The following is a 10,806-nucleotide window of genomic DNA, read 5'->3' as shown; positions in this document are numbered from 1 at the left end:
GTTAAAATTCAAAACCAAACTGAATCGCAATAAAAACAGCAAACACAATTTTTTTAGTTTTTTTTATTTTTGGTTTATTTAGTTTTCGGTTTTTCGATTCGGTTGATCAGTTTTGTTCAATCAATTTTGAACATCCCTAAGAAGAAGTAGACAACCGGACCAAGCAGAAAAGCGTCAATGGTCGCCAAGAAACAGGACAGCACCGTAGGTCGTCAGTCGAACGACGAACTTCGCCGGTGACTTGTGTGAGACACGGAGGGCTGAGAAGACGAGGAGGGGAGGAGGGTGCGACTGCGTGGTGCGTGTTAGGATACTAGGAGTGGGAGAGAAGACGAGGCCAAGGGTTAGCGTGGGTAGTGGGGACTGCCGGACTGGGGACTGGGGACTGGGGACTGGGGGAGTGAGGCTGAATGGCTGAGGGAGGTAGGGAGCTTGAGGGCTGCGTTGTTGCGTTGTTGTGTTTACACCCCCCACCCTAGCCTTAATTGTGTAATGTATATGATGACCGGGCTGGATCCAGGTGATTCGAGCCGGTTTTACTGTCTTCTCAGATTTTATTTCTTCTCTCCGAATCAACTCCGAATCATTTCGGATCCAGATTTTCATCATCCCAAATACTTCGGACTCGGGTTGAGTTTTCGAGACAAAATGAACCGTGTGCACCCCTAATTTTTGTCGTGTTTATTATTTTACATGCCATGCCATGATGTATGCCTATTTGCGAATGTGGCCAAATCTTATACAGAAGCAAAAGAAGTTGGTTTGGATGTTATTCAAATTTATTGTGAAGATGCATTTTTTGTTCGCATTCTCCGCTTTTTTTTTCATTTTTTTTCACTTGAATAATAACTCTATTCTATTCTTAACATATAAAAATAGGTGGATAAGTTTATCTACATTATTTGTAAGATTTTTTTTTCTTCTATTAATGCCATATTAGCAATATCGTTTATTTGACAAAATTTTAGAAGTAATTACTTAATTTTTGTCAAATCAATTATTATTTTCAAATCAGCAAAAAAATACAAATAATAGAAATATATGCAAATTAGGGCGTAAAATTACCAATGACAATAATTAAAAATTAATAATGTCCAACCAAATTTGTAACTTACAAAGACATTGAATCCATATCCCTGTATTTATTATATCTTACCGTTATAAACAATACAATAAATTTATAACTCTAATAATTAATTTATTAATTTTTATAAATAACTCATTAAATGTAATAAACATCCATATTACATATGTCACAATATTATTATTAATCATAATAAATTTTACATTACAAATATTTAAATTTCATGCTATTTGAACTACTTATAAGTCTCTTATCACTATTCCTTCAAATAATATCAAATTTAGCATAAGAAATTTATTTCTGAACTACACAACATCTCAAATTTACTCAATGGAGCATTATTCTTTGGACAATATCACCAAACAAACAGACAATTGGTTTATCAAAGTTCACGTAGTTTGTCTATGAGAAACATTAACACCCACACATGAAGAGGAGTCTCTTTGTTTAAAAATGATTATATTAGATGAAAAGGTACAAACAAACATATTTATTGTATTTTTAAATTGAATTTCCAAAAAAATTACTTTAATTATTTTTACTTTATACTATTTCAATTATTCTTATCAAAAATAACTTATTCAAAAAAAATTCACACATTTTTGTTCTTTTTATTGTAGATGTCATTGAAAAACTGCATGCACTAAAAAAAAGAATAAGTAGATGTTAAAGAAAACCCACAAAAATACGAAAAATAAAATTAATACTAAAAGAGTAAAAAAATATTAAAGCAATTCATTTTTCATTTATATATATCGTTACAAAAAAATACTAATAATTTTAGAAACATGTGTTGAAAGTCACATTGTTAAGAAATCTATCAAGTCAAATAAATAAAGAAATTACAATACAAATAAAGAGTCAAAAAATTATTGCATCACATCAACATTGGTTAGTGAATATAAAGGTACGATCTTTTTCAAAAAATCTTAAATCTATTGTTTTTCTTAGTTCAAATAATTATATTTTATATAATGCATTAAATGAGACAAATACAACACAATCTTATTTTATATAACCTATTATATTATAATATTTTAAGTGATTATTCGATTAGCACAATTTCGAATACAAAAATCTACATCAATCTACAAATTGAAGAATTCGCACAACTGACTTATGGGTATTTCATAACTAATAAGTCTCTCAAAAATTAATTCATTTATTTATTTATTCAATTTAAAAAGTATAAAAAAAATCCTAAATAGAACTGATCAACATAAAGAAGTAATGGAGATACCAAACCAAGACAATGCCAACACAAATCTTCAAAGCATAATGATTAGAAATCAAATAATTATCCAAGATCTAATGGCTATGCAATTGGAATCTGATGATCATGTAAGACAAAAAAAAAACTCACATTATGCATCATACATTTATACTTACTCAAATATTATATACCTAATGATAACATAAAATGAATATTGGAATAGGAAAATATCTTCACAATTTTAGCAACTATAAACGAAATTGATGACAAATTTGGATGGAACTATGTTGAATGTAAAAAGTGTTAGAAGAAAGCATATAAAATAGGAGACAACTATATTTGTGGCACATGTAATCAAACACCACAATATCCAACAATAAGGTATCTCTATATACTTTTCATAATCCCATCTATCAAATTATTAGTTACTAATCCAATACTTATTTTAGGTTTATAATTCAATTAAAGGTTTCATATCAAAGTGCTACAATAACTTTTATACTATTTGATGGCGAAGCAAAAAAATTGTTAGGCACAACTGCTTGAAATCTAATGACATTCCAGAAAAATAATGACATTGAAGCATCACTCCAATTGAAAAATTTGTGCAACCTCACACTTATATTTGAAGTTAAAGTAAATGATTTTAATCTCAAAGAAGGTTCTTAACAATACACTGTTAGTTCCAACCAAAAACATTGAACCTCACTACCCATTACAATAAATAGAATAGGTAATACTCCAAAAAAAAGCACTTATTCAAAATATCATTTTTATTTCTAATTTAAATTATTCTTTGATTATAGGAACCAATTTCGTCAACACTAATATCATCAGACAAAGACCACATACCTATCAAGAGATTAAGGAGAAAGAAAATTAAACAAATTCAAGACACATCTTTAAAAGAAGAACATACATAAAAAGATGGATCAAACAACACAATAGAAAGTGCATACAACTCAACAATTCATAAAGAACATGCCTTCACAAGAACCTACGATAAAAAGAAGAAAGCAATAACTCTAAGGTAGCGTTTGTTTGCGAGATAGAGACTGAGAGATAGTGATTGAGAGACAGTGACTGAGAGATGGAAACTTAAAAAAGTCTTAGTATTATGTTTGCCGTAGAAGTGTACAGGATTGGATTATTTCTCAGTATGCTGTTTGGTTTGAATCAAAACTAGATACTGAAATTGTTAAATTTACAAAAATACCCTTAAATTTTGTATGCAACCCTAATCCCAAATCCAAATTAAGTTTTTCAGAAATGTCGCCCTAACCCACTCCAACCATAACCCACTCCAGACCTCTTCTCGTCTCCTCTCCCCAAATCTTCTGGTCTTCCCCGTCGCCGGCAGAAACGCCGAGCAATGACGGTGCGTCTGTCTCTAACGGTTCACAATCGCATCTTGAAGCCTCTGACGGTCCTCTCATTGCTGCGGATTGCGTGCTTCTGGGTTTGCGCCACCACCATTGCCACCGTCTCGGAGCTATGTCTTTTGTCTCGGGTGTTTGTCCCTCAATGGACCTGGTAAGTTTGTGAAGTTCAATGTTGATATCTGGTTTGGCATATCTTGAAAACTTAATCTGATATCACTACTGTATTTTCTTTCTGCTCTTTTCTAGTGCCTCTTCTCAACTGCAGAGAGAGTAAAAATGTAAACTTCTACTGGGTTGGTTGAATATCAGGTCTTCAAGTCTTGGAGTATTTACTTGCATCCAATGTTCTGGCATACATAGAAGCCTAGGAGTCCACTTATCGAAGGTACGATTCTTATGTGCTTATTTGCATATTGAAGCTAAGGAACGAAGCCTAGTGTGTTTAGAACCTACTGTAATCGTGTGTTTGATTCTCTTTTTCTGTTTTTCCAAGTTCAAAATTGCTTATAATTTTGAAATTATTTTAGAAAAGTGAAATCGTTATTTTCCTAAAACTATCTCTGCTACCAGTATGCCTTTAGACTATCCTCCTGTGAGAAACGAAAAACCTGTGATAAATAAGATCATGTTTTGAAATTTGCCTTTGTCTGCTAATTTGTTTGCATCTTCACATGAACCTGTGACCTTTTGTAGTCCTTAATACAATAAAATTGGGGAATCGGGGTTGGTAGGAAACTGCTCAAGTTGACTTGGTTCTAGTGTTGATGTTGTGTGAAAATTAAATAATACTGTCTTTGCCCCATTTGCCTTTGAATTCTCTTTTTCTTTTCTTTTCTTTTATGGCATTTTATTATTATATCTCTAGTTGCAATGTTTGAAATAATTAAGCGGCCTCAGGTTTTGACTTTGAATTTTCTTTATCTTGAGAAAATTATAACTGAATTACAAAAAGAAAGATAATTAAAGGGCGCCAAATGCTTATATGCTATAATAAAAAGTAGGAATCACACTGACATTCAACTATGTATTAAAGACATCTTTGCTGTCAACTTCAACACGTTATTTTTCATGATTTCAGCCAAATCCACTGTATCCAAGCATGTCAGCGGCATACTAATACTTCTCCTTCTATCGCTTATGCTTATTCTTGTAGTGTTTCACAGTTAGGGTACACCTAGGGAAGGCCTCCAGCATCTTCAAAGCTAGTTTCTCAAATGTTACGGGTTTAAATTGACCACAGTCATCCCTCTGACCATCTACCACAAACTCCTCCATGAAGCCAACAAAAGCATTAGTCTCTTCATCACTCCATATGCATTTGTTGTCCATTATCACCTAACAAAATTAACATAAATAACCATAAGCGAGAATTTGTAATTAACATAAATAAATCCTAAACCACAAAATTAACATAAATAACCATAAATAAACCACAAAGCACAAACCACAAACATTTTACCCTAAAAGCAAAATTAACAAAATTAACATAAATAACCATAAATAAACCACAAACCACAAATCACTCCATAAAGCAAATACAAATATTTTATACTAAACCACAAACAATTAGTTGCTATTACAAATAAAAAGTTACTATTATAATGTTTCCTTTCATAACAAGTCTTACAATTAAAATGCAGCTATTACAACACTGCTTAATCGATTACAACGTTCATTACTCTGGTACAACATAAATTAAGCTATTACTACTCCATACGACTTGTTCGCCACTCTTCATACATCTTAGTTGTTATGTTGACACGCCAGTGTGTCCACTCGTTCGTGTTTCAAACCACATCAATCATTTCGTCATGTGCCTCATCTCCATCAGGCGAAAATTCCTCCAACATGCTACCTTGCTCCTCCGGATCTATATCCATATTCCTTCGAATAAAGTTTTGCAGCAAACAACAAGCAATATTTATTTGACTTCGTGTCTTTAGAGGATAAGAGCTAGGGCTTTTTAAGATTGACCATCTCTTCTTGAGCAAACCGAAGCATCGCTCAATAATATTCTTGGCAGAAGAATGAACCCTATTAAAATATTCTTGGTAATTGCGAAGTGCACGTGCTCCTTGGGCCCACTCTCTAACATGATATTGAGTGCCTTTATACGGTGCTAGAAACTTCGGACCATTTGTGTAACCAGCATCAACTAAATAGTAATTACCTATAGACAAGTAACACAAACAACGTAAGCTTAACTATCATGAACTCAAGCTCTATTTATAGGCTTAAATCCAAAAATGGCATAATTACAGTGGGGTATCTTAAGACTATTGCGATGAGTTATTGCATCTTGAAGTATCTGTGAGTCAGATGTCGATTCCTCCCATCCATTAAGTACATAAACAAATCCCATCTTCCGGTTACACACTCCTAAGACATTGGTGCAGATTTTACCCTTTCTTATTCAATATCTTATCTTTTCAGATTCGGGGATTGTCACCTTTATATAATCCATAGAAAGTTATGATACTCAGATATAAAATCCTTCAGGCTGAAAAACAAATCATACACATAATCGAGTAAGCTCTACCTTAAACCTTCTCCATGGTCAACACAATCCTCTTCAACTGGTGTAGCCTTGACAAATAAAATGCTTTGAATACGCATAACAGCCTTTAAAATCTTATTGAAATACTTACTAACTGTTTCTCCGGATCTACAAAATCTAACCTGCAGACTACGATTTTTTATGCACTAAGATAATTAAGAAAGTTGCAACTTGCTCCGACAAGCTTACATGACTATCCTCTTTAAGTCCTCTTTGAACTTGGAGCAACTCACACAAATTAGCAAAGACATTTGTATTCATTCTCAACTCCCAAATACAATTCCTATCACCCTCGCCAACAATACGTTCCAAAGCCTCACGTTTAATTCTACTATTCATTCTTCTGCCTAACGATAGTTGACCAATACTTCTATCCATAAAGTAAACAAATAACGTAAGAACAAAGAACAATATCAAATCTTCATGGTTGGATCTCAACTCTTCATAAAAAAACATGAATCGCTTAATAATTTCTGACCGCTCCATTTCCTCTTAGCAAAGTCATTACATTAAAAAATGCATAAACATTCAACTTAATCTAACACTTCTTCATGCAAACTCTCTATATCTTCTTAGAACCAAAAAGAAGAATAAGAAATTGGAATCAAAACACATGTAACTTTATTTACTTCTCAATTTTATTTTAGTTTCAATTGGAAATCAAAACAGGAAATACAATAGAAACACAATAGAAATGATAATATTGATTTATCTCTCTCATTTCATAAACTAAACGTAAATTTTTTAGTTCCTTTAAGCAAATCAAAGTCTTCCAAAAGGCAAAAAAGAATAGAAGCTAATGAATAATGATAGGAAATTAGTACTTCTATCATTGCATTAAAAATTAAAATGTGAAGTGGTTGAGACTTGAGACAAACAATTGTGCCGTCATTATCACCTAAGTCATATCAAGCATATTTACATGAGAAATTGAAAGGAGATATAACATCAAAAAACAGGTAAATTGATATAAATCAAGCAGCTACCTGAACTACATTACAACATTTTTAACATTATATAAATCAGACATTCTATTTTATTTTTTTAACAAAGAAACAAAATCTAAACTACATTACAACACTAGGCAAAGAATTTCTTTAACTTCAGTGCAACTACTTCACATCATTAACAAAATAATGACAAATCAAGTAAAATAGTAACTTGTCTCGTTTCAAATTTTAATTTCTCCAAATCAAAGTAACTAAACAAAACAAAAGTTTAAGAGGTTCTGAGTACAAATACACTTTTCAAACACAAACAATTTTGATTTAAGCATTACACAACAGTAATGGTTAAATCCACATATCAAATTGAATATCAAAAGAAGAGAAAAGTCTTATTGCTATGTCACAAACAAATCCACAGATTAAAGTACAACAAAAAAATGAAAAGAATCGGAAAATTAAACAACATTTGGATAGAATTAACCTAGGTTACAACAACTAGGACGACGAGTTAGTGGTTGACGTCAACAGCAACAGGGGAGAGGTGTAACACCCCGTTACTCTAAGTCTTACCTCTAGCCCTAAAGTAAAGGATAACAAAGTGCCACGACAGTTCTAAAGCTTATAATACATAATATATATCCAAGAATTTATATAACTAGAAGCCCAATGAAGGAATAAAGCTCAAAGTCGCATAAAGCAGAATTACAAAACACGAAGTATTCACACACGATGACTAAACGCGTAGGCACGGACAAAACATGACATAATATATACAAAAACCTTGTAGATAGCAATAGGATACACAAGGTAATAATTAATTTAAACAAGAGTTTTGAATACAACAGAGTTTTGAAGTTTAAAACAGCAACAACCTATCTCTCAAAGTTTTCAGAAATAAAGCCCTTAAGGCAACAAAGTTATATAAATACAAAGGATGAGAGAGTAACTACATCGAAATAATCAAAAAACAAAAGGTGATAAGAGATCTTTCGCTTCGTTACCATCTCGCAACTCACCGAGGTGGGTTACGACCTGCATCTAAAAAATAACACCAGAATATGATATGAGAATCGGAGGTTCTCAGTATGATAACAGTGCCCAATATATAAGATGTAAGGTTCCGGGATGCCAAAGGCAATCCTAGAGCTTCACATCGATACGATATTCAAGCTTAACAAAATAAAAAAAATAAACCATAAACCATAAACAGGGTTATCTAAACTTAGGGAATTTCTAACTGAAACTAGTCACACTGTTGTATCCCACAGCCTTCACCAACCTACCCTCCATGTGATCCCATCACCGTCGCCTACCTGACCTCCACAGCACCAAACAATCACAAGTATATACAAGCAAGTAATACACAAGTAATATTCATGTATAACAAGTAAGTCAAGAAGCAAATAGGCATATTATACATTTAGGCAAACTACAAGTAATCAAAGCAAACAAGCACATAAGAGATACATATGATGAATGCTTGTCCTATTGACTGTGACATCACATGCCGGTTATAGTGCCAAATCCGACACAAAATCCAGTCGGCAATTTCCAAATTAGTCTCTTTGTTGCGCATACTCGGGAGGAATAATTCTAAGAGATGAGTACCTCACCACCTTCTCCTTTCAAAGGGAAATGTTCCGAGGGAGAGTGCCCTACCACTTTCCTCTGGATGTCGTATGATTCCGAGGGATAGTGCCCTACCACCTTGCAACCAGAGAGAAAACGCATACTCAAGAGAGGAATAATTTCGAGGGATGAGTGCCCTACCACCTTCTCCATGAGTGAAAAATGTGAGTGGGAAGCCCAACTTCAACCCTCACATCCGAACGTGGGTGGGAGACTACCACATCCCCTACGACGAAGAACAAAGCATATCACAATCACATAATCCATCTCAGAGGCCACTGTTCATAGCATACTTTCATTCATACCCATTCCATTAACCATAATCATTCATTTCCAAGTCTTAAACTCATCACCCATCCTTAATATCACAAGTTCATCATCAATATAGTATACCGTCAGATACCCAACTAGTCCATCCTCCCGTACACCAGAAACCTATGTCTCCGTCTTGTAACTTATTATCAAAAAATATCCAGTTAAACTCACTTATGGTATTTTCTATCTTTCAAAGCCTAAAAACAAGCTAAGGGATCTTAAACAAGCATTATGGAAGTTTACAAGCTCGCCGAGAATGTAAAACGGTTAAAAACAAGGTTTTTATTGAAAAACAGGGCAGTGTGTGTATGCATGGGGTATACACTCCCAGAAGAGTTTTCTCAAAGTGTGCGTACGCACACAAGGCAAAATTTTTCATTTTGTGTGCACGCACGGATACGTGCGAACGCCCCCAACAGAATGCATTTTCTAGCCTGTGCGTCGCACAACTTGTAAATTTTACAGGGTGTGTGTGCACACCAGAGTGTGCGAACCTCCCAACAGTATGCATATCGCTGTGTGTGCGTGCGCACCAAAGTGTGCGTACGCATGTTTTTCTGAAAATCACAGGATATGCGTGCGCACAGTAGTGTGCGTACGCATAAGTGAAAACATGGCCCCTATTCAGAGCATGCGCACAACAGTGTGCGTGCAGACACAAACCAGAACTCATAATTTCTGTAACATCACAGAAATCAAATTTTAGGCACTAATTTCCAATGATCATATCTTTTTCTACAAAATTTTGATTTCCATGAAATCCATACCGTTTTAAAGCTCTTTGAACTATCTTTAATTTGATATAAAATTCAATCAATTTAAAAAACTGTACCTCAAGATATGATCTGCCAAAGTTGGCCTAAAATCCGTTTTTTTTTTCAAAAATCTTAAAAACAAAATCTTTCCAACACTCTCAATTCAAAACCAATTATTCACAACCCAATAATACCAAAATCACTCAAGAATCCATACCAAACATTCCTTAACCATATCAATCATTCAATCATCTAAACCATTTAATACTCACCTCATCCAACTCTAAATTCAACCTAATTCACAGAAAAACTTATAAATTCCATCATTATTCAACTATACAACATCCAACCTTTAATATCCCAATTTATCAACTTCTTCAACACTTATCAATCCAAGCATCAATTTATCATCATCAAAATTTATTACCACTCATCATAATCATATTCAACAATATCAACAAATCCTCATCAACAACAATAAATCACAACATTTATCATCAACCTCCATAGTCATTAAATACCAACAATCAACATCAATAATGTCATATATCCCACATCCCAAAACTCCATATCATCATCACCACCATACAACTTATCTTCAAACATCAAAATTACATACAATTAAATATACACCCAAACCTTCAATCCTATCTTAAAGTCAACTAGCCTAAGGTTCACAAAACATTACATATTACATAAAGGAAACCAAAACTATACCTTGACCAATTTCCACGCAACTTAAAGTACCAAGCTTAAACTCAAAGCTCCAAAACCATCAAGCTCACTCCAACAAATGCCAAACCTCAATCTAATATCATATAACATACCAACATTAAACCTAGGGTTCACAAAATAACTAAACACGAGTTTAGTAAAACCTTGCCTTATCCATCAGCATTATGGATAAAATCCAATAATACTTCA

This window comes from Arachis duranensis, unplaced genomic scaffold (genome assembly GCF_000817695.3).
Source record: "Arachis duranensis cultivar V14167 unplaced genomic scaffold, aradu.V14167.gnm2.J7QH unplaced_Scaffold_165934, whole genome shotgun sequence".
NCBI classification, from domain to species: Eukaryota; Viridiplantae; Streptophyta; class Magnoliopsida; order Fabales; family Fabaceae; genus Arachis; species Arachis duranensis.
Note: the sequence above shows the minus strand (reverse complement) of the source record.